The 19,741-nt window shown below is 34.9% G+C and overlaps 1 protein-coding gene and 1 non-coding gene across 4 annotated transcripts in view; both read left to right on the forward strand.

Annotated features, from left to right (window-relative positions):
* Window positions 1-19,741, forward strand: part of COP1 (COP1 E3 ubiquitin ligase) — a 230,194-nt gene that overhangs the window by 189,235 nt on the left and 21,218 nt on the right. The gene's annotated exons all lie outside the window — the stretch shown is intronic.
* On the forward strand, window positions 12,869-13,009 carry LOC132484809 (small Cajal body-specific RNA 3). The gene has a single exon (XR_009531357.1). It is a non-coding gene; the product is annotated as a small Cajal body-specific RNA 3 (non-coding RNA).

A 19,741-nucleotide genomic window follows, 5' to 3' on the forward strand; every position in this document is an offset into this window, starting at 1 on the left:
TTAACTAAGTAATTATCCTTAAACTAATTTAGAGTTGATTCAAAAAAAGTTTTTTGCAGCTTTATATTAGGAGAGTATGGAGTCAGAGTGAATCTCCCTGGCAAGCGCATTGGTGGAGAATAATGTGATCATCTTGGAACATTATCTCTTAGGTTTTGGGTTGGTTTTTTTTTTAATGATTATAGTAGCTTATTACTGAAAGAAACAATTAGAAATGAATACATGTATGTTTTAGAGAATTTAGAAAAACAAAAAACAAGAAAATATCAGATAACACTTTTCCCAGAAATAAATAGTATGAACATTTTAATGTGATTAACCATGTAATTTTTCCATTCAAGGGAACTTTTTTCCCAATAACAGTGAATATTTTATATATTATCATGTATTGTTTACCTTTTGCCTTTGTCGTGAACATTTCCCAGGTCTGAATATATTTTGTAAAGAGTGTTTTCAGTGGTTCCATATTATTCTAGTCTAAGGATTTACCATAACTAGCATACTGTTGTTTTGTTGAAGATACTCATGTTTACTTTTTTACTACTTCTTGAATATTTTTGCAATAAATATTTAAATTTCTAATTAATTCTTTAGAAGAGAACTTGAGATTTATTAAATGGATAGCTTTATTCATATAGCTTCTGATTAAAACTGATAGATTACCTTCTAGAACAATCTATTTCCATTTGGTCTTGCACTGAGAAAGTCCAGGGGTTTCAGTTTGACCATGCCTATAAAACATGGAATATAATGTCAGTATCTTTGCCAGTTTGAAAATATCTTGTTAGTAAAATAATCTTCTTTAATCATTTGTTTCCATAAACAATTTTCTAAAACATTAACTTCTGATTTTTTTACAAATTGTGTGCTTACATACTGAGAACTGGTTTTTTTGTTTGTTTGTTTCTTAAGAAATTCTTGCTTGAAAAGGAAATACTATGCAACTGAGATATTGTTTTATAATTATAGTCCTTTGGCAATTTGGTATTAGTCATTTATATCTATTCCATTATCTCCTACACCCCACATCCACCTTGAAAGTAATGCTACAAAGCAAAGGTAAATTTGGGCAATATTCTTATTCTTTATTTCTGTCATATCTTTTTTTATCATCACTGCTTTATTCAGAGATTGGAAGTTAGGTAAAGGAGATTATATATGTTCTGTATCTGTGGAACAATTCTGTGGAATAATTCTTATCTGAAACTATTGGAATGAAATATAAATTAATTCAAGAATGCAAAGTACTTTCTGTTAAGTGATCATGTCTGTGTAAAGGGACACCATATTTTTGTTGGAGACAGACCTTGAATCCATGGTGACTCCCACTGAGGCTGTTACATCATACAAGCTTATCTAGCCTTGGGTCACCAACTCTAAATAGATATCTAATGGTAAAAGGCAATGCTTGTAAAGGACACTTAAGACTCTCATAGCTCTTCAAAAGTGATGTGTGTGTGTGTGTGTGTGTGTGTGTGTGTGTGTGTGTGTGTGTACACACATTGTATCCTCAGAAAAAGCTTTGGTTATTAAAGGTGGGTTTTTTTCTCTTGTGGATTGAAACACCAGAAGTCATTGAAAGTTTCTCTAACTCAATAGTGAAGGATGTCAGGATAATGATTTCCCTAATTTCCCTCCTTTGAAACCAAATCCAGCAAAACTTAGCCTGGGAATTTGTTAACAATGTTATCACCCATACTGTACAAAGTTATAATTATATTAGGCAAGGACATCTTTTTTAGTCATATAGTGAAATATATTCTTTCTGTCCTTATTTCTAACAAAATTTCATATAATGAAACATTTGTGAAGTGTTTTTAACTAAAACTTCGTGTTCTCATGGAGGTCTTTTCTTCACCTAAATCTCTCATGATTCCTATCCATTAAAAATATTTTCTGAATGAATTAATACACTGCCTTGTACTGTTATTTGTGTTCATGTCTCCTATCCTCTGCTGGCTTGCAAACTACTTGAAAAAAGGCATCATAGTATATAGAGTAAGAGCAAAGACTACGGAGCCAGACCACTGAGGTCCAAATCAGATTTTCCACTTACTAGCTCTGTGACCTTGCTCAAGTTCCTTAACTACACTGTGCTTCAGTTTCTTCATCTATAAAGTGCTAATGATAGTAATAACCTCCCCTTAGGGTTATTATAATGTTAAAATAAGTTAATGTACATAAAGGGCTTAGAATAGTTTTTGACCTATAGTGAAAGTTAAGGTGTTTGCTATTAGTAACATTCATTTTTAAATTACCACTAAGCAGATGGTTTGCACATAATGTATCATTAATATATAATTTTTGTAATGAATGATACAATCTTTCAGACTTGTCCTTTATCTTGTTTGTTGCATGATTAATTAAATACTGGTTTTTGAAACCAAGGAAATGCTGGAGTAGAGGTGAGAGATAAAGTGCCTGCACCTATGGAAGAATTGGTATTTATTACCTGTCCTTCCCTTTCTCCATTGCATTTGTGCTATTTCACAATTCAGTCTTCCCTCAAAAAGACTTACATATCTGTTTTCCAATTTATATATGCTTTTATCCAGTAGGTAGGCATCCCTCTCTGACTTACTAAACACTGTGTATAAAGCATCAGATTGCACTAAACTAAGGAAGCTAATATTTCACATATTTTATATGTGAAGAGCCAGTCTGCGTCCATTAAAATGCAGAAGGCATCTATGATAAAATTTATTTATCACAGTGATTCTCAAACCGACTGATCATCAGAATCACCTTGGGATCTTTCAAAATATATATATAACAAAACAGTTCTTTTCTTAGACCCCTGAGTCCGTACTCTGGGGGAGGAGGGGAAGAGAGAAGAGATTTGTATTTTGAAAAGTTCCCCAGGTCTCCATAGAAAATTATGCGAACAGTCAATTTTGGAAACAGATGACTTATGTTACCACTGGAGATTTGTACACATGATAACCAAGAGGCATTAATGGTTCTCAAGCATCTGTTAAAGGGGGGATAATTAGACTTATGAATACCTAATGTCTGTTAGATTTTGCTACTCCTTTACCCTTTTCAGGAAGAAACACACAAAAGAATAAGATGTGGTCTTTTTTCTTTTCTTTAATTAAAAAAGCTACCTTTAGTATATATTGATTTCCCACATTTATAAACTATTTCTCATCCTAAATTCTTCAGTGAACACTGAGAAGACAACATAGGAACTTCTTTTTCTTTCTTCTCTCCTTTCTTCATTTCTGTTTCTTTCCTTTTCTTTTATCTTTCCTTTCCTTTCTTCTTCCCTCTAGCCGGATGGTTTATAACACTTTAGAAAATTTTCCTGACTGGAAGAGGGCCAATCTGAATGAACTCTTGTCTGTCTTGGGCATGGAAGGAAAGAAGATTCTGAGCATGGACCCTGATTTCCAGGAAGACTGTGGCTCCCACCTTCTCCTAAGTGCCCCACTCATCCCTTAGTGTCCAGACTATAGAGTGGGGTAGGGGAGTAGAAAATAGAGGAGACAAGAAGGTTGTGGAAAACTGAAGCAAACCTGTAATTTATCTCTTCTCTAAATTTACATTAAGTGTAAATATTCCTTAACCTTAAGGTGCACTACTGTATGGACAGTTCCTGTGAAAACATTTCTTGCATTAAATATTTTATGGTGAAAATACAATGAAATCAACAAAATAATTTAGTGGGTCTGTAGGTTGACATTTAAAATATTTCATTATTTTCATTTTTATATGTACTATAATGGAATTTGACTTATATTAGAATGGTTCTTACAATTTTTTTTCTCATTAAATACTTCTTTAAAAATAGTGTTTGTCCTGAAGTATGCCAATTTTGAAGAATAGAATCGACACAGATCTTTAAGCTACTTGGTTTTGGGTTTTGTTTTGCCATTTTTAAGGGAAAAAAGAAATATACTAATTTGAGAGTGCATTATCATCCGACCATGTTTAAGAGTGTCCAAAATATTTTGAGATGGGAAGGAATTTAACTTTGGTATCTAAATGTTTATCTTTTGATAATTCCTACAAATTTCCATAGCAGTAGTGAAAGGAAAGAGAATGAATATTGGATATCATTTCCTTGACTTAAATGTTTTTAACGAATACTACTTGAATTGGTTTCATATGCTGAAGTGTATATATGAAAAAATGTGATTAAAATGTGATTATTCTTTTCTAATTGAATAAGAATATATTTAACAATTACTTAAAGCAGAATTAATCAAGGGCAGCAGCTGTTTAAGAGAAAAGTGTTTCCTGCTAATTCAAACTTGCATCTTATCTGGGGAAAAGAAATATATTTTTGTATTTTACTTCCACAGTCTCACATTAATCTCTGTTGTTCTTATGACAGTCTCCTATACTGATATGATCCCTACAGGGGTTTGTGCCTTTCATATCTCTTATTACTCCATTGTATCTTAAATCCCATTTTATGCAGCATTTTTCCACATAAAGCTATCAGAAATTGGCATTGGCTATTCCCAGAATGGTAGAAAAGTTATTACTACTGAACACAGGAATAATTTAATTATGTAGAAAAGTCAGTCTATTATAATTGCTGTAAAGAAGCCATTTAATTTTGTGCCTGTTTAGTCCTTTTTTTTTTCTGTAGATAAGAAGATCAACTTCGATGAAAATATAGATTCTTTATTTGAACTGTGATAGCCAACCAAAAAATGAAGATGAGGTAGAAGATAAATCTAAATCATTTAGTTTTAATGACAAGGTATTTACACATTGTTGAGAATTAAATAGGTAGTTAGTTATGCTTGTATTTGCCTTAAAGATCTTTGACTCTCTGATGAAAGTAGGAAGCTTTAGGGATAGACTGTATAAAACATCAATCTGACTTCAAGATTCAGTTCCATTTTGTTAATTTGCTGTTTTAAATGCTAAGTATCTAGAGCTATGGCTTTGTGATTCACCACATATATCTTTGTAAGTTGCTTTCCAGAGATTGGGAGAGAAAAATAGTAGTAGTTGTCTTTTCTTTTATGTCTTTTTTTTTTTTTTTCTTTTTGCGGTATGCAGGCCTCTCACTGTTGTGGCCTCTCCCGTTGCGGAGCACAGGCTCCGGACGCGCAGGCCCAGCGGCCATGGCTCACGGGCCCAGCCGCTCCGCGGCATATGGGATCCTCCCAGACCGGGGCACGAACCCGTATCCCCTGCATCGGCAGGCGGACTCTCAACCACTGCGCCACCAGGGAGGCCCTCTTTTATGTCTTTTTATTTCTCACAACATTCCAAACATTGGTTTATTTTAGGAGACCCAAGAGTTTATCTTTTAAAAAAAATTGATAAGAATTATTTTATCTCTCAAAAAAAGTCCTTATGGATTGTATGGTAGTAGTATCACCTGGTAAATAAGAATTAAAATACTTTATTTCATGCTAGAGTATCTAAATATCTTTGTCTAGTTTAAAATATGTAACTGAATATATATAATCCCTATTTTTAGCAACCAAGAGTCATTTAAGTTTCACAAATCATACTCATGAGCCCTTATAATTTTTTACTAACCAAACTTGTAGTTCAGATGATAATCCATGATGTTTGTACTAACGGAAGACTGTAGTGGTTCAGATTAATCCAAAATGTCAAATAATAAAAATGGATAATTGATCTAGAGATTTATGTGGGTATTTACATTTGAAAACATTTTTATCTTATATTTTGAAAAGAATAAAATATAAGAGGGTTTATGCCTCTTCCAATTAGTAAGTTAGCCTTGGAACTTCAAATTTCAATAAGGAATCTCTATTTATAAGGAATATTTTCATTTCCTCAAAGTTTCTGTTTTGTAAAGGGTTAAGACCTTTTAATTCTATGCCTTTTACATTTTGCGGGATTTTAAAGATCTGACAACTGTGTTTCCCTTCAGTAATGGAAAGGATAAATTATGGATAGCAAGACAAATTGTAGGTTTCTTTTGGGGATTTCACTGGTCTTATTGGTAGGGTAAAGCCTGGTTACCCTGTAGATTTTACATTCTCCATAAGAGTACTCATCATCTTTAAAAACCAGTTTTCAGTCATTCTGTAATGAAGAAGAGTGAAGAAAACCACTTAATTTTGGCCAGTGTGTGTTGTTCTGTATATTTAGTGCATGCTTTTAGTTATTTCTCTTTTTCCTTTTCACTCTATCCTTTAGAAATCATTATTTTAGGGATATGGAGAAAAAGATCACTATTCAAGGTTAATAACTTGGAGGTTTTGTGGTTTTGGTTTTTTGTTAGTCTTTGTGTAAATGTCATTAACTTTAAACATACTCATTTAATACAACTAAAGTGGGGGAAAGATTTTGTTTTGTTGATAATATTAGTAAATTGTTGGAAGGTGTATTTTTTCTATTGGATGAGGTTTATCAAAAACATAAGTTACTTTTGAGCTTTTTATGTCCTGTTTTTTAGATGTAAGGGTTTTCATCAACCTAAGTTAAGAGTGAAACTATTGGCTCGGAATAGATGTGAATAAACCTTTAGGAAGAGATTCTCTCATACAGTTTAGGTGCCATGTTTCTTACTAATTGTTAAGTGGCAATTACTTTTTAAAATAAGCATGAGGTTTTTTTGGTTCTTTGCATGAACAATTTGCGTTTGATTTATTGTGCAGTTTTCTTTTATTATTGTTAAAATATACAAGTTATATATCAGTAGAGTCAAAAAAACTACAAGCTTCCTTCTCAGCCTGTTGTAATGTATAAAGTAATGTCTGACCAAGCAGAAACTTATTTTCAGCACTTGGACCCTCCAAATCCAGTTATATCTTATTCAAGAAACCTAATGACCTTTCTTAGCCCTTAACATCTTTGCTTCACAGTGTTATGTATTTCTCCACTAATCAGAACTTTTACAAAATAGAGAATAGGGAAATTTGACCTGTAATTCTACCACCTGAACAGAACTGCAGTTAACGTTTTGATGTTGTCCTTTCAGTTTTCAGCCTACAATTTTAGTTTTACAGTATATACAGGTATATTTTGTATCTAGCTTTTTACATCTAACTACATCTAAGCATTTTCTCACCTTGCATCATAATATTAGTAGAAAGCATTTATATATACTATCAATTACTATTTGTCTGTTATTATTAAACAGGCTACCTCTGATTTTTTCTCAATTCTAAGTTTGTGCTGTTTTCGGACATATTGTTTTTCCACTTTTATCTGGTAATATTATATTTGTAATATAAAATCCCGTAAGTGGAGGGAAAAAACTGGAACAAAGTGTTCATATATTTATTTTAGCTTTTAATATCTATTATTATTTTGATTTCCAAAAAAGACCAATTTTTAAACTTCAATTTCCTTTAACTGTGCTAACACTGGTTTTGGGGGAGGGGAGATGATGGTAGGATAAAGAGAGATGATTCATGTGTATATGTTTATATTTTCATATAGCTCAGTCTTTGATCTGATCTCTAGGTATAAACCTTGGTTTTGTCACTAGTTATGATACCTTAGGAAAATTCCTTACCATCTCTGAGTCTACCTCTTCATTTTTGCAGTGGGTTAATATGAATATTTAAATACAGTATTTAAAGTGTTGTTAGGAAACAAATGAGATCATGCACATGGAACATTTGCACATAGTAAATAAATGGTAGCTACTATGAGTAATAAATTAATGTGTAAAAATTGGGAAATTAACATTTGGGTATCTATCCTGTTTCAGTATCTTGCTTACTATTTGCATAAGTTATCCAAATCTATTCCAGGTATTTCTAGACAGAGGGAACAGCATGTGCAAAAGCTTGAGAATATGAAAGAGTGCAGTGTGTTTGGAGACTGCTAGTACTTAACGACATAAGTGGAATGAAAGAGAAAGACAAATACCGTATGCTAACATATATATATGGAATTAAAAAAAAAATGTCATGAAGAACCTAGGGGTAAAACGGGAATAAAGACACAGACCTACTTGAGAATGGACTTGAGGATATGGGGAGGGGGAAATGTAAGCTGTGACAAAGCGAAAGAGAGGCATGGACATGTATACACTACCAAACGTGAGGTAGATAGATAGTGGGAAGCAGCCACAGAGCACGGGGAGATCAGCTCGGTGCTTTGTGACCGCCTGGAGGGGTGGGATGGGGAGGGTGGGAGGGAGGGAGATGCATGAGGGAAGGGATGTGGGAACGGATGTATATGTATAACTGATTCACTTTGTTATAAAGCAGAAACTAATAAAAAAAATTTAATTAAAAAAAAAGAAATGGTAGGTTAGGAGGAGGGATTTTTAAGGGTCATTCTAGACTGTTAAGAGCCTTGAATCTTACCTGTGCAATTGTAAAGGACTGTAGAAGAATGACTGACTTCAATTTTTTATTTGTAATTTTAGTTTAGTTAAAAAAAACCCCACAAAGGTAGTGCTAGCAGAAGTGCATACTGTAGGCTAGAATAGAAAGGCACTGCTGACAGGGTTTTCCTTTTGGTTCAAGAATTTGTAAGATAAGTTTGAGGTTAAATTGGCAAGATCTGCTGTTTCATTAAAGGGATGATGCCTCTAGGTTTATAGCAATTAATTAGCTTTTTTCATTTTAGGTGAGTCACTTAACATGTTTGAATTTCATTTCCCTGTTTAATTTGAAGGAGTTGTATACTAGATTTCTGTTTCCCAGTGGCCATTTGTAAGACCAAATATGCTTTTAGTAAGACCATATTGTTTATATGTAAGTCAACCAACAAATCAAACTTTGTTTTACATCATGTGTAGCAAACTGTCTGAGAAACTCTTTGGTTTGCATTATTTCTCTCTTGATTCAGCTCTTAAACTCACAAATGAAGTAACTGCTTCCAATTCCAGGGTGTCCTTTAACCCCAAGGAAAGAAATCCTCTGCCAGTTGGACATAACTCACCTCAGAATAGAAACTTTCTTGATGTTGAGAAGATGGGGCAAAAAGTTTACTAAAGGCAGTTTTCAAAGAAAAAATGAATTTTGACTATTTTTAGAAATTCTTATTGAGTGAATTGCAACACCTTCCAAGGACTATAGCTCTTACATATGAATATTTTACAAATAACACTGGAAAGAAAAATAAATATGTCATTAAAAAAATCTCTCTAAAATGTTTTGAACATCCTTTGTTCCCATGTTCTTTACTAATTAAATCTTAATGTGATATTTCTGTTACTGTAATTACTGCATTATTTTTTGCATTAACTGACAACTTGACACCATCAGTGAATGTTCTGATAGACTCTTACTGCCACAGATTAATAGAAAGTGTTGTATTTTAGTTTATATTGCACCTTAATAACATCTGCTTCTGTCATGTTCCTCTAATGAAGAGTTTCTGTTCTAATCACTTAGTATCTTAAAGGATTATTATGAAATGGAAAAATCATAGATTGATGTTGTTTTCCTTTCTAACGTTGCTCTGAAGTTTTGATTGTACAACTTAACCTATGTGTAAAATGAAAGCACGGATGCAGAAGTGTTCACATTTTGTACATATAACTAATAGTCTTTAAATATTTTCATGAGTTAGCACCCTTCTCACTGCTCTGTTAATATTGAAATACTAAAAGGGATAGAATGAGTGGTAATTCTGACACTTCAGACTAGTGCTGAGTTAGTTGATACAACTGACTAGTTTTCCAGGACTGAGCTTTTTTCTTAAAGCTCCTTGTTAAATCAAATGTGTATATCAGATTAGCAGTTACCACATATGATTATTCTTTATGGTCCTTTGGGGCTTTTCGGTTCCTCTAGTACACAACTTTTAACTTTGGATTCATGGAACCCACCCCACAAGGATCTTCGGGGCCCAGTAAAAGCATGTGAAAAACAAAAAGAATATGAAAAACTCACTTTGGATTCATGGAACCCACCCCACAAGGATCTTCAGGTCCCACTAAAAGCATATGAAAAAGTTTGTCATGTCCATGTAATTATTTTTCTAGAAAGAGAGTTTATTGCTTTTATTGGGTTCCAAAAAGGGATCAAAACATTAGTAATTAAAAATCAGTGCTGGGGGCCTCCCTGGTGGCGCAAGTGGTTGAGAGTCCGCCTGCCGATGCAGGGGATACGGGTTCGTGCCCCGGTCTGGGAGGATCCCATATGCCGCGGAGCGGCTGGGCCCGTGAGCCATGGCCGCTGAGCCTGCGCGTCCGGAGCCTGCGCGTCCGGAGCCTGTGCTCCGCAACGGGGGAGGCCACAACAGTGAGAGGCCCGCATACTGCAAAAAAAAAAAAAAAAAAAAAATCAGTGCTGGGCTTCCCTGGTGGCACAGCGGTTGAGAGTCCGCCTGCTGATGCAGGGGACACGGGTTCGTGCCCCGGTCCGGGAAGATCCCACATGCTGCGGAGCGGCTGGGCCTGTGAGCCATGGCCGCTGAGCCTGCGCGTCCGGAGCCTGTGCTCCACAACGGGAGAGACAGCAGCAGTGAGAGGCCCGCGTACAGCAAAAAAAAAAAAAAAAAAAAAATCTATCTCCCAAAAGGCAACACATCCTTACGTTTAATCAGCCTAATTTGACCAAATGTTTATCAATTTATGATAAAGGATACAACTCAGGAACAACCAAGTGGAAAAGATGCATAGGGAAAGGTATTGGTGGGTGTATAAGAAATGGGACTTCCGTGCCCTCTCTGTGCAAGCTATCTTCTCATCACTTCCATGTATCACCAAGCCAGAAGCTCCAGAACCTCCATTTTTAACACACTACTCATGGAATTCATATGTAGTAAAGTGCTGTAACATATCAGTTTTTGAGTTTTTCCCCCTTTTTGTATTTGCTTTGTAAATATTTGTTGAATTTAACAAATTAGATTTTTTTCTAATTTTTTCAAACTATCTTTTTTCTAATTTTTCATCAAACAACAATACTTTTTTTCAAATATGTCCTATATTTGTCTCTTTTCATTCATTTATGCATTTCGTCTCCTCATTCCTGTTTCTTCTTTTACCCCAACTCCCATAGATTACTTCTAATCCCTTTATGTCCTTAATCATTTTACAGAAGAATTCAGATAGAGTTAAACATTGCTTATAACTTTGCCTTTGATTGATCCAGAAAAGTTTCTTTCAAACTCAATATTTGCATGTAACTCCAACTTGTATATTTGGCCCTCGTTAAAAATTAGGGGAAAATTTGATAAATGTATTATGTGAACTTGTCAATTATTTTAACTTTTTCACTTCAGATACCTTTGTCTAGTAAAAAAAAATTATATTTTGCCCTCATTATTAAATATGAGCCTTTAAAAAATCCAATTCCAATTATAGAAAAAAGTACGATAGAAGAACTGATTCAAAGGTTAGCTCAGAATTAAATTTAATAGTAATTAAGAGGTCAACCTTTAAAATAAGTATAATCATAGACATGATTTTTAATTGTTACTCCTCTCTCTGCTTCTTTATTGATTCCTTTTTCCTTGTGTATTTGATCTTAGGCATCATATCTAAACTGTTGCCTGTGTTCAAGATTTTCAAGAATCTAGAATAATGCTACTTATCCAACCTTATTTCTGTTTTTTTTTTAAGCACAAAACATCTATTAGAAAAGTTTCTTCACTGTCCCATCCTATTCCTATTTTTACCTCTGAACTTGTGCTCATCGTTGTTCCTTATATGTCTATATTGCCTTGTCCTCTCTCTCCCATTTATCTAAATACTCTCATCCTGTCCCAACCCAATGCCTACTTTTCTATCCCTCTCTTAACCATTTGGTTTCTGGTTTCTCACAGGTACTCATGCACTTATAGAATGCACTGTACCAGCTGTCATTCAAGTGTATTTTTCTCTAAGGTTGTACTTCATTAGTGTTGCCTTAGTTATATTTCTTGCTTCTACTTTGAGAGCAAAAAATGTCAACACTAGCAACTGCCATAAGAAAAACTACTTCGTTTTCTAGGAAAGAGTTACAGTTAAGATAAAATTTAAGTCTTAATCTGGAGAGTCTACATTATGTTTTTAATCAATTTTATAAGATCATAAATCTGGTGATGAAAATAATACAGTAAGTAGTACAGTCATACTTGAGAAAACTGCCCTTTAATTGTAAAGAAATTTAGCTTACAGCATCTTAATAAGAAAAACTGCCACTTATTTGTTTGGTGCCTAAAATATACCAGATCTTTTTTGGTTAGGTACGTTACTGTGTTTTCTTTGAGTCTTCATAAAAATTCTATGAAATACTTAAGATTATCTGTTTTATAGTTGAAGAAATTGAGTTTCTAAGAGGGTTGGACAGTACTATGGCAGAACCAAAATGCAGGTCCAGTTCTCGTTGTCTTAAATTAATTGCTGTTTCTACTGCATTACATGGTATTCCTAAAATAGTACAGAATTCTTGGAACAGCGTTGCCAGAGTACTCTAGAGGAATTTTGCAAATAGGGCCCTTAGAAATGCATAGTTCCATGCTCAGAGGCCCTCCTTTATATTAATCAGCAATAAAGAGTCATTTTTCCCTGTCAGATATGCCATTGCAAGCACCTTGTTCTCAAGCTTTATTCAGGAGCGCTTCCAAGGTCAAGAGGTATTGATACGTGAGGGAAGTTGTCTGGCATTGCAAGGAAAATTAAGTTGATTAGGCTGCTTGGTGAGAAGGGAGAAGACTTAGGAAAGATTTGGAACGAAGGAACGGTCGTGAAAATGATGTAATATTTTTGTGTATTTCAATCCTCTTTCTCTTGTACATGGTTTTTACAACCTTTTCTTCCTGAATAAGGATCATTTTGAGTTTGTATGCTAAGTGTACCTTTTTGATCTTTCTATTCTCTGAATCATGATGTTTTGGGGAGGGTTTTGTTTTTGTTTCTCCTGTAGTTTATTTGAATGCATTAAAGTGTATTTAAAATGAGGATTTGATGCAGACAGGAGGTCAGTATAGAAAAGACTGGATAACAAAAGCCTTCTTAATAATGAAGCATAGCAAAAATGGAACCTGCAGGAACCAACCATGTGGACAAATGAAAAAATGCCTTTTGTCTACAAATTGCAGTGATCCTACATTAACATGGAGGTCTCTGTCTGGCTTAGGACAGCTGGCTAAGTCTGATCGTTCCCCTCCATACAGCCTTTAAAACCAGCACTCCAAGTACTGCTTTCCTTGCCATTTTGTTTACTATCTCTACTGATAAAGTGTACTACATTATTAACAGACTACCAGGTGCGGTTACTTCTGCATCCATCTTAACTAGTTTTTGAGGTATATTATCGTTTCTAAAAAATAGATATTATTATTTTTTGTTTGATTAAGGAAACTATAACCAGGAAGTAGAATGAACACAGAAATATTATTTTTCTGAGGGACCACATTGGCTTAACTAATCCAGGGTTATCAGAAAAGGTCAGTCAATATTTTAGATATGAAGCTATTTAGAGTTAGCTTCCGTGAATCATTAAAATTGATTTGTCATTAAGAAAGTGATTTTTCCAAAATACAGTTTATGTAATCTTATAAGTCTATAACCAAATTTCAGGAATGACTGTTTCAGGGGAAAAGCTTGCTACCAAGTATTAACCTAGTACTAAATTTGAAATCTTAGTTTTTTGTTGTGTGTGTTCTGCAGTAAGTTGTGGGGAGGGGTATGAGAACAGGGGAAGGAGCTGCCATGGCATTTCTAATGCACTGAGGTGTGGTATACAGCACCAGGGTATGTAAGCCATTGCTGGGTTTATTTATAACTAATTGTGTGAGAATCCTTGTTGATGGTTCTGAAATCCCAAATTTGTTATTCTGACCGGTTATTGCATTAGACCATTGTTGAGTAAGTAGTCTTATTTTTCTAGGCTCTTTAGAACTCCTTAGTCTACCCTGATCTTCATCTTAATAAACCATTTCATGATTTTTTACTCACTTATGTTATTTTTGCTCTGCACTTTTATGGCCAAGGGTATACTAAAAACAGGGACAATCAGATATGTAATGGTATAGCTGTACGATTTTTTATGATAGGTTGGTGCCTATGCCTGTTGTTAATTTTTTTTTATTGAAGTATAATTGACTTACAGTATTACATTGGTTTCAGGTGTTCAACATAGTGATTTGATATTTTTCATACATTACATAATGATCACCATGATAAGTCTAGTTAACACCTGTCACATACAAAGTTATTATATTATTGATTATATTCCTGTGCTGGATATTACAATCCCATGACTCATTTATTTTATAACTGGAAGTCTGTACCTCTTAATCTCCCTTACTTGTTTCACTCATCCTCCAACCCCCCTCCACTCTGGCAACCACCAGTTTGTTTTCTGTACCTGTTAATCTGTTTCTGTTTTGTTATGTTCCTTTATTTTGTTTTTTACATTTCACATATGAGGGAAATCATACAGTATTTGTCTTTCTCTGTCTGACTTATTTTATTTAGCATAATACTCTCTAGATCCATCCATGTTGTCACAAATGGCAAGATTTCATTCTTTTTTATGGCTGAGTAATATCCCATTGTGTGTGTGTGTGTGTGTGCGTGCGCACGTGCATGCCACATCTTTATCCATTCATCTGTTGGTGGGCACTTAGGTTGCTTCCATATCTTTGCTATTGTAAATAACGCTGCAGTGAACATGAGGGTGCATATATCTTTTCAAATTAGTGTTTTTGTGTCCTGTAGGAAAATACTTAGAAGTGGAATTGCTGGATCGTATGGTAGTTAAATTGTTAATATTTCTGAGGAACTGTTTTCCATAGTGGCTAGACCAGTTTACATTCCCATCAATGACGCAGGAGGGTTCCCTTTTCTCCACATCCTTGCCAACAATTATTTGTTCTCTTTTTAATAATAGCTGTTCTGACAGGTGTAAAGTGATATGTCACTGTGGTTTTTATTTGCATTTACCTGATGACTAGTGATTATATCTTTTTATGTGTCTGTTTGCCATTTTTATGTCATCTTTGGAAAAATGTAAGTTTAGGCATACTGCTCATTTTTTAACCAGATTGTTATTTTTCAGTGTTGAGCTGTATTAGTTCTTTGTATATTTTGGATATTAACCCATATCAGATATATAATTTGCAAACATCTTCTCCCATTCAGTAGGCTGCCACTTTGTTTTGTTGCTAGTTTCCTTCACTATGCAAAAGCTTTTTAGTTTGGTATAGTTCCATTTGTTTACTTTTGCTTTTCTTTCCCTCATCTGAGGAGACATAGCCAAAAAAATATTGCTAAGACTGATGTCAAAGAGCATACTGCCTATGTTTTCTTCCACAAGTTTTATGGCTTTAGCTCTTACCATTTTGAGTGTATGGTTTGAGAAAGTTGTCCAGTTTCATTTTTTTGCGCTTAGTTCTCCAGTGTTTTCAACACTGTTTACTGCAGAGGCTTTCTTTTCCACATTGTATATTCTTCCCTCCTTTGTCATAGAATAAGTTATCATATAAGTGTGGGTTTATTTCTGGGCTCTCTATTCTGTTCCATTGATCTATATCTGTTTTTATGCCAGGACCATACTGTTTTGATTAGTGTAACTTTCTAGCATAATTTGAAATCAGGGAGCATTAAACCTCTAGCTTTTGTTCTTCTTTCTCAAGACTGCTTTGGAGTCTTTTGTGTTTCCATACAAATTTTAGAAGTTTTTGTTCTAGTTCTGTGAAAAATGCCATTGCTATTTTGATAGGAATTGCACTGAATCTGTAGATTGCCTTGGGTTAGTATGGCCATTTTAACAATATTCTTCTAATCCATGAACATGGTATATTTTTCCATTTGTTTTGTGTCAACTTCAATTTCTTTTATCAGTGTCTTATAGTTTTCCAAATACAGGTTGTTTTTTTTTTTAACCTCCTTAGTTAGATTTATTCCCAAGTATTTTATTCTTTTTGATGCAATTGTAAATGGAATTATTTTCTTAATTTCTCATTCTGATAGGTTTTTTTTAACATCTTTATTGGAGTATAATTGCTTTACAATGGTGTGTTAGTTTCTGCATTATAACAAAGTGGATCAGCTGTACATATACATATATCATCATATCTTCTCCCTCTTGCATCTCCCTCCTACCCTCCCTATCTCACCTCTCTAGGTGGTCACAAAGCACCGAGCTGATCTCCCTGTGCTATGCAGCTACTTCAACTAGCTATCTACTTTACATTTGGTAGTATATATATATATGTCCATGCCACTCTCTCACTTTGTCCCAGCTTTCCCTTCCCCCTCCCTGTGTCCTCAAGTCCATTCTCTACATCTGCGTCTTTATTCCTGTCCTGCCCCTAGGTTCTTCAGAACCTTTTTTTTTTTTAGACTCCATATATATGTGTTAGCATACGGTATATGTTTTTCTCTTTCTGACTTACTTCACTCTGTATGAAACACTCTGGGTCCATCCACCTCACTACAAATAACTCAATTCCGTTTCTTTTTATGGCTGAGTAATATTCCATTGTATATATGTGCCACATCTTGCTTATCCATTCATCTGTCAATGGACATTTAGGTTGCTTCCATGTTCTGGCTATTGTAAATAGTGCTGCAGTGAACATTGTGGTACATGACTCTTTCTAAATTATGGTTTTCTCAAGGTATATGCCCAGTAGTGGGATTGCTGGGTTGTATGGTAGTTCTATTTTTAGTTTTTTAAGGGACCTCCATACTGTTGTCCATAGTGACTATATCAATTTACATTCCCACCAACAGTGCAAGAGTGTTCCCTTTTCTCCACACCCTCTCCAGCATTTATTGTTTGTAGATTTTTTGATGATGTCCATTCTGACTGGTGTGAGGTGATACTTCTTTGTAGTTTTGATTTGCATTTCTCTAACAATTAGTGATGTTGAGCATTCTTTCATGTGTTGGCAATCTGTATATCTTCTTTGGAGAAATGTCTATTTAGATCTGCCCATTTTTGGATTGGGTTGTTTGTTCTTTTGATATTGAGTTGCAGGAGCTGCTTGTAAATTTTGGAGATTAATCCTCTGTCGGTTGCTTTATTTGCAAATATTATCTCCCATTCTGAGGGTTGTCTTTTCGTCTTGTTTATGGTTTCCTTTGCTGTACAATAGCTTTTAAGTTTCATTAGGTCCCATTTGTTTATTTTTGTTTTTATTTTCATTTCTCTAGGAGGTCCATCAAAAAGGATCTTGCTGTGACTTATGTCATAGAGTGTTCTGTGTATATTTTTCTCTAAGAGTTTTATAGTCTCTGGCCTTACATTTAGGTCTTTAATCCATTTTGAGTTTATTTTTGTGTATGATGTTAAGAGTGTTCTAATTTCATTCTTCTACATGTAGCTGTCCAGTTTTCCCAGCACCACTTTTTGAAGAGACTGTCTTTTCTCCAGTGTATATCCTTGCCTCATTTGTCATAGATTAGGTGACCATATGTGCATGGGTTTATCTCTGGGCTTTCTGTCCTGTTCCATTGATCTTTATTTCTGTGTTTGTGCCAGTATCATATTGTCTTGATTACTGTAGCTTTGTAGTATAGTCTGAAGTCAGGGATCCTTATTCCTCCAGCTCCCTTTTTCTTTCTCAAGACTGCTTTGGCTATTTGGGGTCTTTTGTGTTTCCATACAAATTGTGACATTTTTTGTTCTAGTTCTGTGAAAAATGCCATTGGTAGTTTGATAGGGATTACATTGAATCTGTAGATTGCTTTAGGTAGTATAGTCATTTTCACAATGTTTATTCTTCCAATCCAAGAACATGGTATATCTCTCTATCTGTTTGTATCATCTTTAATTTCTTTCATCAGTGTCCTATAATTTTCTGCATACAGGTCTTTTGCCTCCTTAGGTACGTTTATTCCTAGGTATTTTATTCTTTTTCTTGCAATGGTAAATGGGAGTGTTTTCTCTTTCAGATTTTTCATTATTAGTGTATAGGAATGCAAGAGATTTCTGTGCATTAATTTTGTATCCTGCTACTTTACCAAATTCATTGATTAGCTCAAGTAGTTTTCTGGTAGCCTCTTTAGGATTCTCTATGTATAGTATCGTGTGATCTGCAGTGACAGTTTTATTTCTTCTTTTCTGATTTGGATTCCTTTTATTTCTTTTTCTTCTCTGATTGCTGTGGCTAAAACTTCCAAAACTATGTTGAATAATAGTGGTGAGAGTGGACAACCTTGTCTTGTTCCTTATCTTAGTGGAAATGATTTCAGTTTTTCACCATTGAGGACGATGTTGGCTGTGGGTTTGTCATATATGGCCTTTATTATGTTGAGGTAAGTTCCCTCTATGCCTACTTTGTGGAGGGTTTTTTTTTTTTTTTTTTTTTTTTTTGCTGTACGCAGGCCTCTCACTGTTGTGGCCTCCCCCATTGCGGAGCACAGGCTCCGGACGCGCAGGCTCAGCGGCCATGGCTCACGGGCCCAGCCGCTCCGCGGCATGTGGGATCCTCCCAGACCGGGGCACGAACCCGTATCCCCTGCATCGGCAGGCGGACTCTCAACCACTTGCGCCACCAGGGAGGCCCTGTGGAGGGTTTTTATCATAAATGGGTGTTGAATTTTGTCGTGAGCTTTTTCTGCATCTATTGAGAAGATCATATGGTTTTTCTCCTTCAATTTGTTTATATGATTTATCACATTGATTGATTTGCGTATATTGAAGAATCCTTGCATTCCTGGGGTAAACCCCACTTGATCATGGTGTATGATCCTTTTAATGTGCTGTTAGAATCTGTTTGCTAGTATTTTGTTGAGGATTTTTGCATCTATGTTCATCAGTGATATTGGCCTGTAGTTTTCTTTCTTTATGATATCTTTGTCTGGTTTTGGTATCAGGGTGATGGTGGCCTCGTAGAACAAGTTTGGAAGTGTTCCTCTCTCTGCTATATTTTGGAAGAGTTTGAGAAGGATAGGTGTTAGCTCTTCTCTAAATGTTTGATAGAATTCGCCTGTGAAGCCATCTTGCCCTGGGCTTTTGTTTGTTGGAAGATTTGTAATCACAGTTTCAATTTCAGTGCTTGTGATTGGTCTGTTTATATTTTCTATTTCTTCCTGGTTCAGTCTCGTGATAGTTTTTTATTTATAGGTAGTAACACAACAGATGTCTATATATTAATTTTGTATCTGGCAACTTTACCAAATTCATTGATGAGCTCTAGTAGTTTTCTGGTAACATCTTTAGGATTTTCTGTGTAGAATATCATGTCATCTGCAAACAGTGACAGTTTAACTTCTTTTCCAATTTGAATTCCTCTTATTTCCTTTTCTTCTCTGATTGCCATGGCTAGGACTTCCAATAGTTTGTTGGATTAAAGCGACAAAAGTGCGCATCCTTGTCTTGTTCCTTATCTTAGAGGAAATGCTTTCCGTTTTTCACCGTTGAGTAAGATGTTGGGTGTAGGTTTGTCTTATGTGGCCTTTATTATGTTGAGATATGTTCCTTCTGTACCCATGTTGTTGAGAGTTTTTATGGTAAATGGATGTTGAATTTCGTCAGAAGCTTTCTCTGCATCTATGGAGATGATCATATGATTTTTATTCTTCAGTATGTTCATGTGTTGTACACATTGATTTGCAGATACTGAACCACCCTTGTGTCCCTGGGATAAATCCCACTTGTTCATGCTATATGATCATTTTAATGTATTGTTGAATTTGGTTTGTTAATATATTGTCAAGGATTTTTGCAGCTGTGTTCATCAGTGATACTGGCCTGTACTTTTCTTTTTCTTGTGATACCTTTGTCTGGGTTTGGTTTTGGGGTGATGCTGGCCTTGTAGAATGCTTTCTGAAGCATTCCTTCTTCTTCAGCTTTTTAGAATAGTTTGAGAAGTATAGGCATTGATTCTTCTTTAAATGTTTGGTGGAATTCACATGTGAATCCATGTGATCCTGGACTTTTGTTTGTTGGGA

The sequence above is a fragment of the Mesoplodon densirostris genome, chromosome 2 (assembly GCF_025265405.1).
Source record: "Mesoplodon densirostris isolate mMesDen1 chromosome 2, mMesDen1 primary haplotype, whole genome shotgun sequence".
NCBI classification, from domain to species: Eukaryota; Metazoa; Chordata; class Mammalia; order Artiodactyla; family Ziphiidae; genus Mesoplodon; species Mesoplodon densirostris.